Source organism: Stenella coeruleoalba, assembly GCF_951394435.1.
Source record: "Stenella coeruleoalba genome assembly, chromosome: 9".
Taxonomy (NCBI): Eukaryota; Metazoa; Chordata; class Mammalia; order Artiodactyla; family Delphinidae; genus Stenella; species Stenella coeruleoalba.
Window position 1 is genome coordinate 69,904,034 of NC_137155.1, and position 15,726 is coordinate 69,919,759.

Sequence of the window (15,726 nt, forward strand, 5' to 3'; positions counted from 1 at the left end):
TATACATATATCCACTCTTTTTTAGATTCTTTTCCCATGTGGGCCATTACAGAGTATTGAGTAGAGTTCCCTGTGCTATACAGTGGGTCCTTATTAGTTATCTATTTTATATATAGTAGTGTGTATATGTCAGTCCCAATCTCCCAATTTATCTCCCCCTGCCTTCCAAGCCCCCTGGTAACCATAAGTGTGTTTTCTACATCTGTGACTGTATTTCTGTTTTGTAAATAAACTCATTTGTACCATTTTTTAAGATTCCACATATAAGAGATATCATATGATAATTGTCTTTCTCTGTCTGGCTTACTTCACTCAGTATGATAATATCTAGGTCCATCTGTGTTGCTGCAAGCGACATTATTTCATTCTTTTCTATGGCTGAGTAATATTCCATTGTATATATGTACTACCTCTTCTTTATCCATTCCTCTGTCAATGGACATTTAGGTTGGTTTTGTGTCCTGGCTATTATAAACAATGCTTATGACAAAACTCTGTGCTTGCCCAGTAGCTCCTGAATGTACTACTGTTTATCTTTCCAGAATACTTCATTATGAAATAAGAAAGAAAAAATAATAATAAACTATTTCAATCCATATCTAATGACATAAATTATCTAAGAGAATGGCACCATTCAAGTGATTGTAGATTTCCCATCATCAGTGAATCCAGAATAATAAGATTTAGGTTAAAATAAATGATTTTTAGGGTAAAACAAGAACACAGTTTTTAAAAAGCATTAATTGTTAAAACTGTTTATTATTTTCCATAAGATTGTATATTTTCATACTTAGGGACAACTTAATTGTAGCATGGCCAAGGGAAGAGAGACAGATGTCCTCTTGCCTTCAGATACACCGTTTTCTGTTTACCCCATCTATGACACTTTCCTTGATATCACCAGACAGAGCTGGCCATGGTGCCAAATCAATACCTTGACAATGGATATCTGGGCTTTTGTTTTGTCATCCGGTAAAAATGGGCAAATAATGAATTTACATTATTGCATTTTTAAGAGCAATGAAATGAAGTGCTTAGAAAAGTGCCTTGTATATAGCAAACATTCAATAAATGTCAGCCACTAGTAGTAACAGTAGTAGTTGTAGCAGTAGTAGTGTTACCACTATTATTAGTATTACTATTAAAATGCCTTGCATATCCCAGGTTCTGAACTCGGTGCTAGAAATATATGATGGACATGTATTATTACTTGGTTGTCCTTCTTTTAGACACTAAGATCTTTGAAATTAGGAACTGCATTCTACTTAACTTTGAATGTCAAATACCTGGCATAATCCCTGATTAGACTAGCATCCTAAATGAATTAAGAAAGGTTTGGTGGCATGCCAATTTCCTGTAACCTGATTATTTCCATCATTAGTCTCAGGATAGAGTAGATTCTCTAATATCAATAGATGGAGGAAGTGGGGAAAAAACTATATTTTACTATGAGATGGAATGTATAGTTTAGGATTAATATATAACCAATGTTTTATTACCTATGCGCAGTATTCAGTTGGAGATTATAGTATAGTCGGGTCTTGCTATTATGGCATGATCTCAGGATTGATATTAAGGAAGAATAACACCTCTGAAATTTTTATTTTGTCTTCCTGACAGTAATGAATTCACCTGAATGTTGTATAAGTTAAACCAGCCTTATGCCAAATTCCACTTTGCAGGATATGTAGAATGGGTGATGTTATATAAGTTTTCACTATATATTTCAATATCTACTGTACAAGGGTATAAAAAATACATTTTAAGAAGTCTGGATAGAAGATATTAGTATTGCTTTAAACTCAAACACACTAAAATTTTGAAAAGGGAATTAATGTGGAAGCTAATTTGATGCCCCTCCCCCTTTTGTCAGGAATATTAGGTATAGTAGCATGACTACTTATTAATAGCTGGCAATATTTCTTTTAACAGTGTATTTTCTTATTTTATTTAAGTATTTTTACAGTTATCTGAATGAAGCTTTATTTTCAAATATATTGGTGGCACTAAAAGATTACACAGTAAAAATAGTGAAGTAGAACTGCAAAAAATGACTCAAGAACTGGATATGGACAAAATGTTTGAATTAACTCCACAATGTACATTTTGAATAATACTTTTCCACTGATGTTGACATTTTTATTGTTTCCTTCTTTTCCTATCCAGTTTTCACTGGCAAGCAGAAAAAATTAAAACTTGAATTACAATTATATATTATTATTGACTTAAAATTGCCCTACACATAACTGCCTGAGAGAACGTACTAAATTCAAACAACATCTTCCAAATGCTAACATTAAAATTATGTTTTGGGGCTTCCCTGGTGGCGCAGTGGTTGGGAGTCCGCCTGCCAATGCAGGGGACACGGGTTCGTGACCCGGTCCGGGAAGATCCCACATGCCGCGGAGAGGCTGGGCCCGTGAGCCATGGCCGCTGAGCCTGCACGTCCAGAGCTCTGCAACGGGAGAGGCCTCAGCAGTGAGAGGCCCATGTACCGCAAAAAAAAAAAAAAAAAAAAAAAAAAAAATTATGTTTTGATTTCACATAGAAGTGGTAAAGAAAAACAAAACACAACAGGACTATGGGGAAGACAAGAAAAATAATCCATCTGTTGACATCGTGTCCACAAAACTCCTCATTTTCTTTTCTTGTCTAAGTAACTTATCAAAGATACCAAAGTTCTTCTCACTCTAAGTAAATACCCTAAGGAAGTCACCTCTATTGCACTTCTTCCCTCATTAAGATTCATCAAAATGCTTTAAGATATGTGAATGGGAAGAAATCTATAAATGTTCCAAAAATAAGGAAAAGTTTTCATTCAACTTTTTCAGGAGATAAATTTTTTAACAAAGATTCATTGTTTAAAGTACACAAGATTATATATACCTTTTCAGTTAAACATAATAAATGATACCGTAAGTATCATTTTGGTGGTAAATGATACCACACTTAATAAATTAATATGTGCTGGGTATTCATAAAAATATTTGAGAAGTAGAATAAATAATAATTCCACTTGAAGAAAAATATTTATTTTACACTAATAATTTTATACTTCCATCATAAAACAGGTACTATTACCATCAATAATAAAACTAAGAAAGGGAAAGAAAGATACAAGAAGTTTTTTGTTTTTTTTTTTTAATTTAAATGCTTGTGTTTTTTACTTTTTGGGCACACCACACGGCATGCGGGATCTTAGTTCCCTGACCAGGGATTGAACCTGCACCCCCTGCAGTGGAGGCATGGAGTCTTAACTGCAGGACTACCAGGGAAGTTCCAAAATATGAGAAGTTAATGGCTAGCTCATTTAAATGTTCTAATGTAAGAAATCAATGTTTTGGTCAATTTAGAAATATTAGCAAATTGTAAAGGAGACAACCAATGTGACCTCATCATCTTAAGAAAGGAAAAAGAAGAACTTGAATTATTATAAACTATTATGTCTAGCTCAACCTAAGATAATTATTCTTCAGTTAAATAAATTATTCATGAAAATATTGTGATCATAGTTCTGAAAGTTTGGAAAATGTAGAACAAATATTCCAAATCAATAATAATCTGCTATAGATTATTGTCTTGATGAATTTTTCTCCAGAATATTTTCATGTTTACCATGCCAGAGACTCTCAGTTGTCTCCCAACATTGCTTTCTTGCTAAAAGAAACCACCTTCCACAACAGAGGCCAAAATTACCCAATGCTTGTTTTCCCAGACTCCTTTGCAGCAAGGGCATGTGACCCAGTCCTGGCCAGTGAGGGCTGAGGGGTAGTCTGAATAAGGAAGGGCACTTACTTCTTATGGGAAATATCTTGCTTCCCGTTAAATTAGAGATGTGTGAGAAGGATTTGAGGTGAGAAATGTTCAGCCACCTCATGATCATGAGATGATGGCCAACAGAAGCTGACACTGTGGAGCCAACATTGAAACAGTATACCTCTATTGAAGTATACAACTGACTGAAGTGAGAAAAAAGAAGCACTTATTTTTTATACCACTTTTGGCCAGGTATTCTGTTACTTGCAGCCAAAAACATCATAAATGACATACGTGCTTAAATATACAGTTATGATCACAGTGTGTATAAAATTGTGTCTTATTTTTGTCACACAATATTTCATTGTCATTTTCTTATGTTAGAATATAGTCCTCAAAATTATTATTTAATGGCTGCATAACATGACATTATAAATATACTACAATGAGAATTTCCACAAGGCTCACAAATGTTATTGTAAATGAAATCGTATTAAGACTAATACCTCCAGTTCCAGTGTTTTTGAACTCCCACTGCTTACATGACAACTTTGCTTTTTAAAGCAGGTGTCTGTGAATGGGCTTCAGGTTTCAGAAAGCCCCATTAATTATCTGCAGTATTTAGAGTATACTTTGTGCTGATGTGTACTTTTTCTAGGGAATCAATTCATAGTTTTTAGCACATTCTCAAATCGAAATATAACACTAAAAAGTTTAAAAGAAAACTGTCCTCTTATTATTTAAGTCTCTTTGAAAGATAATTGACTGCTTAAAAACAATAAGAATATTGTGTGAGGTATATAACATATGTAAATATATGGCAACAAAAACACAAGACCAGAGAGAAATGAAAGTATATAATTATGAGGTCCCTATTCAGTATAATATCACTTGAAGTTACTCTAATTAGTTAAAGATGTTTACTATAAATCCTAATACAATAACCAAAGTAAAAAATTAAAGACCATCAAAGGAGATAAAATGCAATCATGGAAGATAGTCTGTAATCAAAAAGAAGGCAGAAAAAGAAGAAAAGGGGAGCAAACAACAGATGGGACACAGAAAGCAGATAGCAAGGTAATTGACTTAAACCTGACCATATCAGTATGCAGATGAAATGAAAATAACCTACCCACCCCAATTCAGAGATAGAAGCTGTTAGATTGGGTAGAAAAGCAAGACCCAACAATACGCTGCCTACAAGAAATGTGCTTTAACTATAAAACACAAATAGATTAAAAATAAAAGTATAAGAAATATTATAATACCAAGCTAACATTAGTTTAAAAATGATAGAATAGCTATAATATCATACGAAGTAGATTTCAGAGCAAAGAATTGTAATGAGGATAAAGAAAATTACCTCATAATAATAAAAACGAAATTCATTAAGAGCACAAAACAATCCTAAACACTTATGCATCTAATACAGAGCTACACAATTCATGGGGAAAAAAACTGGGTAGAACTGCAAGATGTAGACAGATCCACAATTATGGACAGATAGTTAAATACCACACTCTCAGTAACTGACAAAACAAATAGACAGAAAGTCAGTCTGGATGTAGAAGACTTGAACAACCCCATCAACTAATTTGACCTGCTTGACATTTGTAAAACATTCCATCCAACAACAACAGAATATACATTCTTTTCAAGTGCACATGGAACATTTACGAAGATAGGCCATAATATGGATCATAGAACAAATTTTAATAAATTTAAAAGGGTTCAAGTCATATACAGTATATTCTCTGGTCATAATTATCATAGAACAGTCATTAGCAGAAAGATCTCTAAAAATCTCAAAGATATGAACTAGATATGTTATTTAGAAATAACATACTTCTAAATAGCCTATTGGACAAAGAAGAAATGAAAAAAGAAAATTAGAGAGTATTTTGAACTGAACAAAAATGAAAACAGGCCAAAATTTGTGAGATACAGTAATACAGTAATTTATAGCACTACAGTGTTTGTGGCACTAAACACAAAGATTATAAAAGAAGAAAGGTCTCAAATCAATAATCTCAGCTTCCAACTTAAGAAATAAGAGAAGAGGAAATTAAAACCAAATGAAGTAAAAGAAAGGAAAAAATAAATATCAGAGCAGAAATCAATAGATTATAAAACAGAAAAACAATAGAGAAAATCAACACAAACAAAAGCTGGCCCTCTGAGACGATAAAATCTCTGAAATTCTATCCAAGTTGATTAGTAATAAAACAGAGAAATCACAAATTACTGATATCAGGAATGACAGAGGTGACATCACTAGAGAATCTATAGATAGTTAAGCAGTAAAAATAAATTATTATGAATATCTTTAAGCCTTAAAAGACACAAACTAGCAAAACTCATTCAAAAAGAAATATATAACCTGAATAACCCCATATCTATTAAAGAAACTTAATTTGTAGTTAAAACCTTTACATAGAGAAAACTCCAGATCCTGATGGTTTTACTGGGGAACAAATATTTGAAGAAAAAATGTTACCAATTCTAAATAAACCCTTCCAGAAAATTGAAGAGAATAGAGCGATTCCCAATGTATTCTATGGGTTTGGCATTTCCCAGATTCTAAAATTAAAATAAAAAAGACTTCATAAGAAAAACAAAATTACGGCCACTATCCTTTGTGTTAATAGATTCGCACTCCTCAGCAAATATTAGCAAATCAAATTCAGCAATATATAAAAATGACAATATATCATTACCAAATGAGGTTTATCTGAGGAATGCATGGCTGGTTTAAAACTGCAAAAGCAAAAAGTCTTATCTTACATAGCCCAGAAAATAAATCTAAACCTTTTCCTTTTCTGACCTCAAGAGACCTTCATACTATGGAGTCAGGATTATTTTCCATCCTCTGCCTCAACTCTATGTTATTATGGCTCTATTGTTGTTGGCATGAATATATGAGCTACAACTTACTAGGGAATGATCACCTACTAGGTACACTACCAACATATTTTATTTAATACTGGAGACCTAAAAAGTGGATGACTACCATTTCACAGGGGACAAAATTCAGATCTAAGAGGTTAATTAATTTATCCACTTTTCCAGGATGTCTGTAGGGAAGTAACAGAGCAAAGATTTTTAATACTTAATGATTCATGAACCTATGACTTTTCCATTAGATCCTAGGACTCTCTTGTAACTCCCCAAACACATGTTTTGAATATTTCTTTGCACTGTCACCTACTGTTCTTTTTTGTTTGGAAAGAATGTCTTTTCTTCTTCTTCACTTAGTGACCTTTTATTCAACCTTCAAGATATAGTATGTCTCTGGAGAAACAGGTATTCTCAGATACTACTGGTATCAGTGTCAACTGGTAAACTTGCTGCATGACAACTGGAAGAAAAATCAGAAGCCCAAATTGCTTTTTTTTCTATCAGAAGGTTCATATGTATGAATTTATTCTAAGAAAAACAAATTAAACTAGTGTGTAAAGAACACATAGAGAAATGTTTACTATAACATTAATGCTTTCCAGCAACATGGAAACATATAGATGTACTAGACAAAATAAAACAAAACCACATAAATCACAGCCATGCTTAAAGAAAAGAACAGAATAAAAGAAAGGGAAATTCTTTACTGCCAAAACTGAAGAGTATACTCAAAACCATATATATGCAATTGATACCATAACCAGGCACAAGGGTATCGGACATGACACAGCCCCAGGGCACTCGGGAATGAGCTATTAACACTCACCTGAAATAGGAGAGTATCGTTAAACCAGTGCAAGGAGAGTAGTTGGGACCCCATGTCCTGCAAACACCTCACAGCGAAAGCGGCTGCATTCATATGAATGGGCCTTGAAAGTGCAGTCACAACAGCCAGAGAAAGTTGCAAAGTATCTTGCTGAATTTTAAAATGATTGAAGAAATATATGAAGAAATAGAAATTATAATAAAGTAATAGAAGTATAACAAAGGCTAAAAAGAAGGAAAGAATGGGAAAAATGATAATCAATAGAACAAAAAATAAAAAATATTGTAAGTGATATTAAAAACACAATAGATGAATTAAAGCAATTCATGATAAAATTTCTAGCAATCTAAGAATAGACAAGAGCTTCTTAACCAGATAAAGTGCATCTACAGAAATCTACAGCAAACTTAAGTTGGCCATGGACAATCTAGTGGGAAATAGCACTTGGAAAGTTGAGTTCATGATCAAGAATCACAAATCACAAATACTTAAGACCACCTAGAGGGGTCGTATAGGGAGGGTGGGATGGAGGGAGATGCAAGAGGGAAGAGAGATGGGAACATATGTATATGTATAACTGATTCACTTTGTTATAAAGCAGAAGCTAGCACACCATTGTAAAGCAATTATACTCCAATAAAGATGTTAAAAAAAAAAAAAGCACCAACATTATGAAGGACAGGGCAATAAAACCATCAATCTGAATTTACACTTGAAAAAACAGAATTAATATAGTAATAGGAATGGGACTTTAAAATAACTAAAAATAACCTCAAAGAGAGTACTATAATATAAAAAAGGAACAGTTAAAGGAGAGAAGCCACTTAATGTTTAAAAAAAAAAGAAGCAAATACCTTTGTATTTATATTTTATATAAAATATTTTGTATTGTAAGCAAATATTGCTTAACAAATAACAAATATTTTCCTGAACTAAAGAGCAGTAATATTTACTCTATTTTCTCTCTTTTGCTTCTCTACTGCTTTTTAAATTTTTAACCAATTTCATCTTTGCAGATTGGTAGGTGAAGAGGGGGAATCATAGAATGGTAGAAATCATAGAAATAAAGTACAAATCCAGCTGTCTCAGCTTGAGTAAGGAGAAAATTAAAACCGAGAGTGAGTAATTTGTCCAAGGTCACACAATCTCTTGTAGGGAGCAAGGGCTGAGAAGAAGAAGGCTGAGCTCTTGGTCCTGAGCGTCTTTACAAAACCTAGTAGTTCACATCATAGTCTTTTAAGACAGCAGACTTGGGTCTTCTGTTTATTTCCATGTAATCTTGACTAATTTAATTTACTAAATCCAGGTTCCATAATTTGTAGAGTGAAATATGGTATCTACTTTATAATCACCTGTAAGGATTAAATAAGGTAACATATGTGTTAGCTCCTGGCTCATGGAAGGAACTTAATGTTTAGATGCTACATTATCACCACCATCATCACTGTAATTGTCCTATCCTCGAGGTGGTCCCTTCTATGAACAGGATTGTGGAGTTTTTAGATACTTTTGCTTTGGCAGCCATTACAAGCACTGAAGAAATGTGTGCCCCTCTCCATCTACTTGACAGCCTCATAGACTCAGCTATTATTGCATGACATTTGCTGATGACAATGGACTTCATGACTTTCCCAGTTGCCACAGGTTGAGCCTGCCAGTATCTCTCAGGTTACCGTCCAGCAGCTACCAACACCACTCACATTTATTTTGGCGGCCTCCCCCAAGTCTCCACCAGGGATACTCTTCTCACTAAGCTGCTCAGAGAAGTATTGCTCTCTTGATGTTTTAACAGTGTTACAACTCTTCCTTTAGAGTTTGTTTCCCTCCTCCTTCCATAACAGTGATAAATGAGAAACTGTCTTTGTAAGCACATTGCTCAGAGTCTAGCAAAGGAGATGGACATATTAACAACAGGCTATAAAATTATGTGATAAGTTTCATTTGCTATAATTTCACTCGGTTCTCCTTTCCCTCTCGCATGATGTTTATGTTTTTGTCTTCCTAGTTCCCCGGTCACAACCATAAGTCAGACCATAGGCTTACTTGTCTAATAGTCCTTCCTGTCTCCAGATTCTCACTCCTCCTTTTCATCTAACGTGTCATTGCTAGATTAATCTTTTCAATAGGCTACTTTAATCATATCAACTACTTAAAAAATTTGGAGTCTACTATCTATGTTTCTTAAAAGAGCCTTGAGGAACTGGGAGAAGATCTCTTGACCTGGGGTCCAAAGACAATTAAGATGTACAATTATCCCACCCACTGAGATGACTCTGTGCCAAAGAGTTGTCCAGCTCTTCCAATCTCTGCATCTCAGGATAAACTTCCTGTCTCCTAGGCACATTCCTTGGCATTTGAGAGAGTGCATTTCTTAGCATCCTATCCTTAACTTATTTTCAAAATTTACAAAAGCATTAAGGATATGGACCTCTCCGTCTGCAGAACTGTGCCCCTCAGCTATCTTCCGGAGCAGCTGGCTCATCAGGAAGGACTGCTCAGTGTCCAGTTGAAATTTAGGCTGTGGGCAGACTCATCAAGTCACTGAATTAAAGCCAGAATTAGAAAGGTCCTCTCTCTAGCAAGCCCCTTCCTCCACACACACAGCCCAAGACCTTCTGATTTCCATTTGTGCTGCTTATCAAGCTGTTGTCTGTTAGCTCCAGACTCACTGTTCCATACTTGGCTTTGTGATGCCAGTGCTGGAACTCTGCAAAGCACATTTCTGCGTCTCACGTCCATGGTGAAGGCTATTAGGCTGTGCAGTAGGAGACACTGGAGGGATTCTGCTAGGATAAAGAGGAAGAAGAGCTCTCTCCTGCTTTGTTTGCTTTCTGCTTCCTGTTCCTCTGAGCATCATCCCAGCAATGACTCCTCATCCTGGCAGTGGCAGTTCTTTCCAGTAGAAGCAGCTGTCTCTCCTCTCTCTACTTCCTCTGCCACTAGGAATCTGGTTTCTTTTTACTTATTTATAGACTCCCCTGCCCTCTACTTCATGTCTTATTTTGCACCAGATTAATTCTTCTAAAATGCTCATCTCCTCGTCTCTCTCTCATTGGCATAAAATCCTTGACTGACTTCCCATTGCTCTCAAGGTGAAGTTCCTTAGCAAAGACCTTTTATCACCTGCTCCTTTTGGCCGTGCTAGCCTCCTTTACTAGCTTCACTCCTGTCCGGGTGCATTTAATGTTGCAGCTTTACCAACCTGCTAGTGGTGTCCCTGAATACACCACGCTGCTTTGCATGTGGGCATCCTCCCTTTTTGCTCCTCAGCTGGAAGTTCCCATCATCTCCTGATCTGTTCTTCAAAAGCCAGTGCTGACTTGACCTTTGACCAGAGGGTTCCCCTGACTTCCTAACAGAGATAACCCCTTTCCTGTGGTCATCTCTCATTTTATCTTTCACATATCCTCTTATCATACGCATGATTCTAAATATTAATTTAGAATCACATGTTTTCTTTTCTACCCCTGTGAACACCTAGAGACTAGGAACTATCCATTATTTACCACTATATGGCCAGAACCAGCACAGTGCCTAACAATTGGTGCCCCATAAATATCTGTTCATATTTGCATCTATTATTAGTGTCTTCTTAAGATCCATTTTTTGACATCTCTCAGTATTTGATATGTAACCTTTAGGAAGCATCTCAGTATGAATTTATGCCTCTGGTTTTAGAGAATTTTTAAAACAATTCTCATATACTTAAAAAGACTTCCTTAAAAAATATTTTCCCTGACGGTAAAATGAATTCTTCCTTTGCTCAGCTTGGAAAAAAATGTCTTGTGATCTGGAAGTCAGAGTTCTCATAATAATAGGATTAAGTCAATTTATATAACCTGGATCCCAGTCTATTCCTCCTGGTTAGATAAACTGGTAAGCAGGTCAGGAATTTATAAGCCAAATGATAAGCACTTTTTTAATGTTATAACTGTTATTTATTTACCATATCTTTTAGAGTGTAATTTTCTGTTTTTAGCTTAAGTATTTCTGGAAATTGAGAGACACTTACCGTCATCCCAGCATCATCAAATGGGAGAATATAGACGCTGTAGAAGGTAGTACCACAATTCCATCCCAATATTTTAAATCAAGTGAAGTATGGATAAAACGAACACCAAGGACAGCATTGAATGGGGAAAGAGTTCATGACCTGTAGGAGAGGGAAGCAGAGAATGTATTGTAAAGTGGAAAGGAAAAGTCCTGTTTTGGTGGAAGCTTAGGGTTCACAAATGTAAGCAAACAAAAAGAAAAGAATTGTTAGAAAACTCTGAATTTTGCCTCATATGGCTTCTTTTTTCCTGATTCATGTCCTAGTCACAGGTATTAATAAAAAAAATTTATTTTGTAATGTTCGTTAAAACCCACTTTGTAGGGTTATTTTCTCTGCTATGCAGATGAAATTGAAAGGAAATATTATGACTTTGGGGTCACTCATAGGTAATAAAAAGTCTTCTGATCACGTGTGGTCACAAAAAGAAAGTTTCATTTCAGCAATTAAAATGTCCAGTCATCTAAAATTAGGGCTTCTCCTCAGCCCCTATTGACTCCTATAGGTGGTTACCTGAAGGGGGAAAAGGGCTTTGTGGATTCCTTCTTCATTTCCTCCATTTCTTTACAAGTCCTACATAGGTGGTCTAGCTTTAGAATGTGGAATAGTTGGCAAATATTGTCTTGGGGCTTTAGCCAAAACAGAGTCAGAAATAGTTCAACTTTAACATCCTGTTGCATATCCTTAGTAGCATAACTAAAACACAATTTTCATACAGTTTTCAACTCCATATATTGCCAGTTGAGATGGAGAATTCAAGAGCAGGCACTAGAATAACAAAGTAGGCACGTTTACACTCTTTACAGGAAATACCTAACCACACATGTCACAATCAACTGCAGTGTTTTCTACCCACCAGCTTACCCTGAATCACTGAGAAAGAAGACAGAGCTCTATAGGATGTGAGGTCTTGGACTAAAGAGGCATTTTTATTTATGATATTTCTTAACAGGCATGTGTTTTACTAATTAAAGCACACAAACTTCATATTCTGTACCATAAAGCCTGTGTTTATTTTAGCATAAAATTATTAGTTTTTTTCTAACATTTTCTTAAAATTGTTTCTCCAGGGATATACACCACATTTAACCTCTAATTCCAGTTAAATCCTGGCAAAATGTCATATTCTTCAGTTTGATAATTGTAAAACTGTAGAAATGATGGTATTTATGTAATTCTAAAGGATGCTTTTGGACATGGTTTTTCTTGTGTTTTCCCTTATTAATATTAATAACCATTCAAGCTGTGCTTAGCAGAGGAGTTTAAATTCCTATTACGAGGGGAGCAAACATTTATTTGCAGAAAACTTACTGCCCAAATAAATACCCAGATCCCTTTACAAACAACGTTTTTTTTTTCCCTTAACCTGTCCTCTTAAAATATCACCTTCCAGTCTCTGATTAGTCTCCAGTTTCAGGAAGCACTCAGCTTAAAATAGAAAATCAGAAATATCTTTGGAAGGGGAAAGGAAAGTTTAGAAATATAACTGTTTTAACTCCTTCAAACGAAAATTGGTCCTGCAAGAGAACCAAGCTAAAAGTAGTCCTGAGTTGAGAGGACACTTACAAATTTATTTCATGCCAGTTGTTCTGCTACACCTGTTGTGGATTCATTTACCCATTAGAGTTTATCTAAAGTTTTTCTACCTATAACTCCAACTATAAGGGGAACAGGGGCCTCCTTGCACAACTCTGTAAGCTCAAGCTGATACTCTGGTGAGACAGATATTCAAAGATAAGTGGAAATTATTCAGCTCTATTTCAGTTCAAAAAGCTAACTCCTGCCATTGCAAGATAAACATCCCTGAAGAGTTATTGGTGAAATTAATATCATACTAGGAAGTCAATGGCTATAGGACTTGTCTGCAGAAGTAGCCAGACTCAGAGAGGAAGAACAAGAGAATAAGTGAGTTAGCTGTTTCTGCATTTAAAAAACAAAAAGCCTCAAAATCCAGATTACACCTGGAACTAAGGACATTAGTAGTTTACCATAGTGAAGCATAAAGTCTAGGACAGTATTTTCAAAGTGTGAATCCCAAGGCTTTCTGCATCAGAATCACAGGTGGTGATGGGCCTGCCTAGCTTGTTAAAAAGGCAGATTCTCAGGTGTTACCTTAGACCTACTGAACAAAAATTTAGGAGTTGAAAACTGCCCCCTTTATTGATGCTGAAGCGTGAGAACTATTGGACTGGGATCTAACAGCTCAATAAAGTAAGGAGGGGGAAATTATGGATCTGAGCCTACAGTAACTGTTAACAATAGTGCAAAAGATATAGGTTCACAATTCTGAAAACCAAACACCTTTTTTTTGGTAATTTATTTAGAGACCATTCCCACTCTGATCTAGACGTATTTATTGGCAATAAAGTGACCTATAATTATGTGATATCATGTATAGCCTCTATTTATCCTACTTTGTGTGTGTGTGTGTTTGGATTTTACTGCATAATACTCCAGATGGGGTCAGTATATAATATAAGGTAGATGCACCATATTCTGAATTCAGAAAACCCTTTGGCTCAAAGGGTTTCAGGTAAAAGAGTGAGTACCTGCAGAAGTTTAAAGACTTCTCAGTTGCAAGAAAGTAGTGCAGCTAAATGAGCTTGAACCTACAACAAATATTGGAGGGAATATTTGTGAAAGGTATTTAAAAGGGGAGAGGGAGAAGAAGAGGTGGGGAGAGGCTTTTGGCCTGAGCGCGGTTTTGACACCTGTGAAAGGAGAGCAGGAGGTAAGAAGGATGGGCAGGGTATGTTCCAAACTAAAGAACATCTCTGAGAAATGTCAGCCAAGCCAATGTGGACTCCCTGAACAGAATTTCCCATGAGAAGGTCCTGCATCAGGCAAAGATGGCCTGGCTCTGGCACCCCGGCCATGCTTAGTCATTGGCTGAGAGTAGCCTGGGGGGCTAGTATGGCATCAACATGAATGTCTTGGAGGATCTGAAGGTGCAGCAGCTTGTCTTCTAGCAGGTTTTCTTTAAGAAAATCTGGGGGGTACCCCTTCATGGTCACCAAAGTCCATGACTTACCACATGGGGCAGACCAGCCCAGCAGCCAGGAGCTTCCCTTTGGATTGGGATATTACAATGAAATATCTTCTTTGTTCTGTAAACTCCTGTTTTATTGGGTCTCTTTGTTACATTAGCCTAATGGTATTCTAGTCAATACATTACACAATTGTAATTGTCTTTCTTCATGTATATTTGTCAAACTAAATGTCATCATTTAGGAGCAGGAAAATATGATCATTGTAGGTGAAAAAAGAAAATAAACCACACTTTTGAACTATCATAGTCATTGAGGCCTGAGGGGAAAAAGCTATCAAAGGAATTACTGGGCTCTAGATCTTCTGGAGAAACCTTAAAACATTTGCCTACTGCTCTAATTCACATTCTGCCCAGTCCATGTTAATGAAAGAGACTGAGGTCAAAAACATCCTGGTTGATAAGGACCAAGGCCAGATGGATGCCACCAGGGTCTCTGCCTTTCTGTGTATTTCCTAAGGGGATCCTGAGCTGAAAGAACCTATCTGGCTGTTATAAGCCAAGGTTAGTAAGGAAAGATAAATCTTATAAAGTTTGTTACCAAGCCTACTAATTTGAACACTTTGTATTGCCTCAGAACCCCATTTGTTCTTTTTCTTTACAGGCAGATAATGTAGAGTTTTCCAGATAAGTCTTATGAGGTACTAATAAAGGCCATTGCTTGACAAGAATAGAGGGATAAATTGAGACATGGTGCTGACCTCTGTTACTAAGGCACATAGAAAATATGTTTTAGTCCATAGAAAATATGTTTTAGTCGAGTCCTTTCACAAAACAAACATTTATAGGCCAATCCTTCCTCTCCCTCTCTCCCTCATTTTCTAAACTGTCTTGTTAGTGGTGTTTAGATACAGCTCTGTTTTCTCGTTTCTTTGCTCTTTCAAAATAGTGGTCACCTTGAATATCAAATATAAAAATATCACTTAAGAACATAAGTGTTTGTAATTGTTCTGGATTTTGCAGGGGCTCTGTGGGTTTCAGGTAAGAAAATATGGGAAAAATATGTTCACTAGTCAGTGCCCTTGCCTCAGACTTCAATTTTAGTTGTTCTCAGAGGTTTTAGCATCATGCTCATTATTTATTTATATCTTCCCTCTTTTTTTTCCCACTTTGCAGATAATTGCTACTTAATTGATGCTGCTTCTATGC

At 35.8% G+C, this 15,726-nt stretch overlaps 1 long non-coding RNA gene across 5 annotated transcripts in view; it reads left to right on the forward strand.

The window, feature by feature from the left end:
- Positions 1–15,726, forward strand: part of LOC307191226 — a 750,426-nt gene that overhangs the window by 648,469 nt on the left and 86,231 nt on the right. The window lies entirely within an intron of this gene.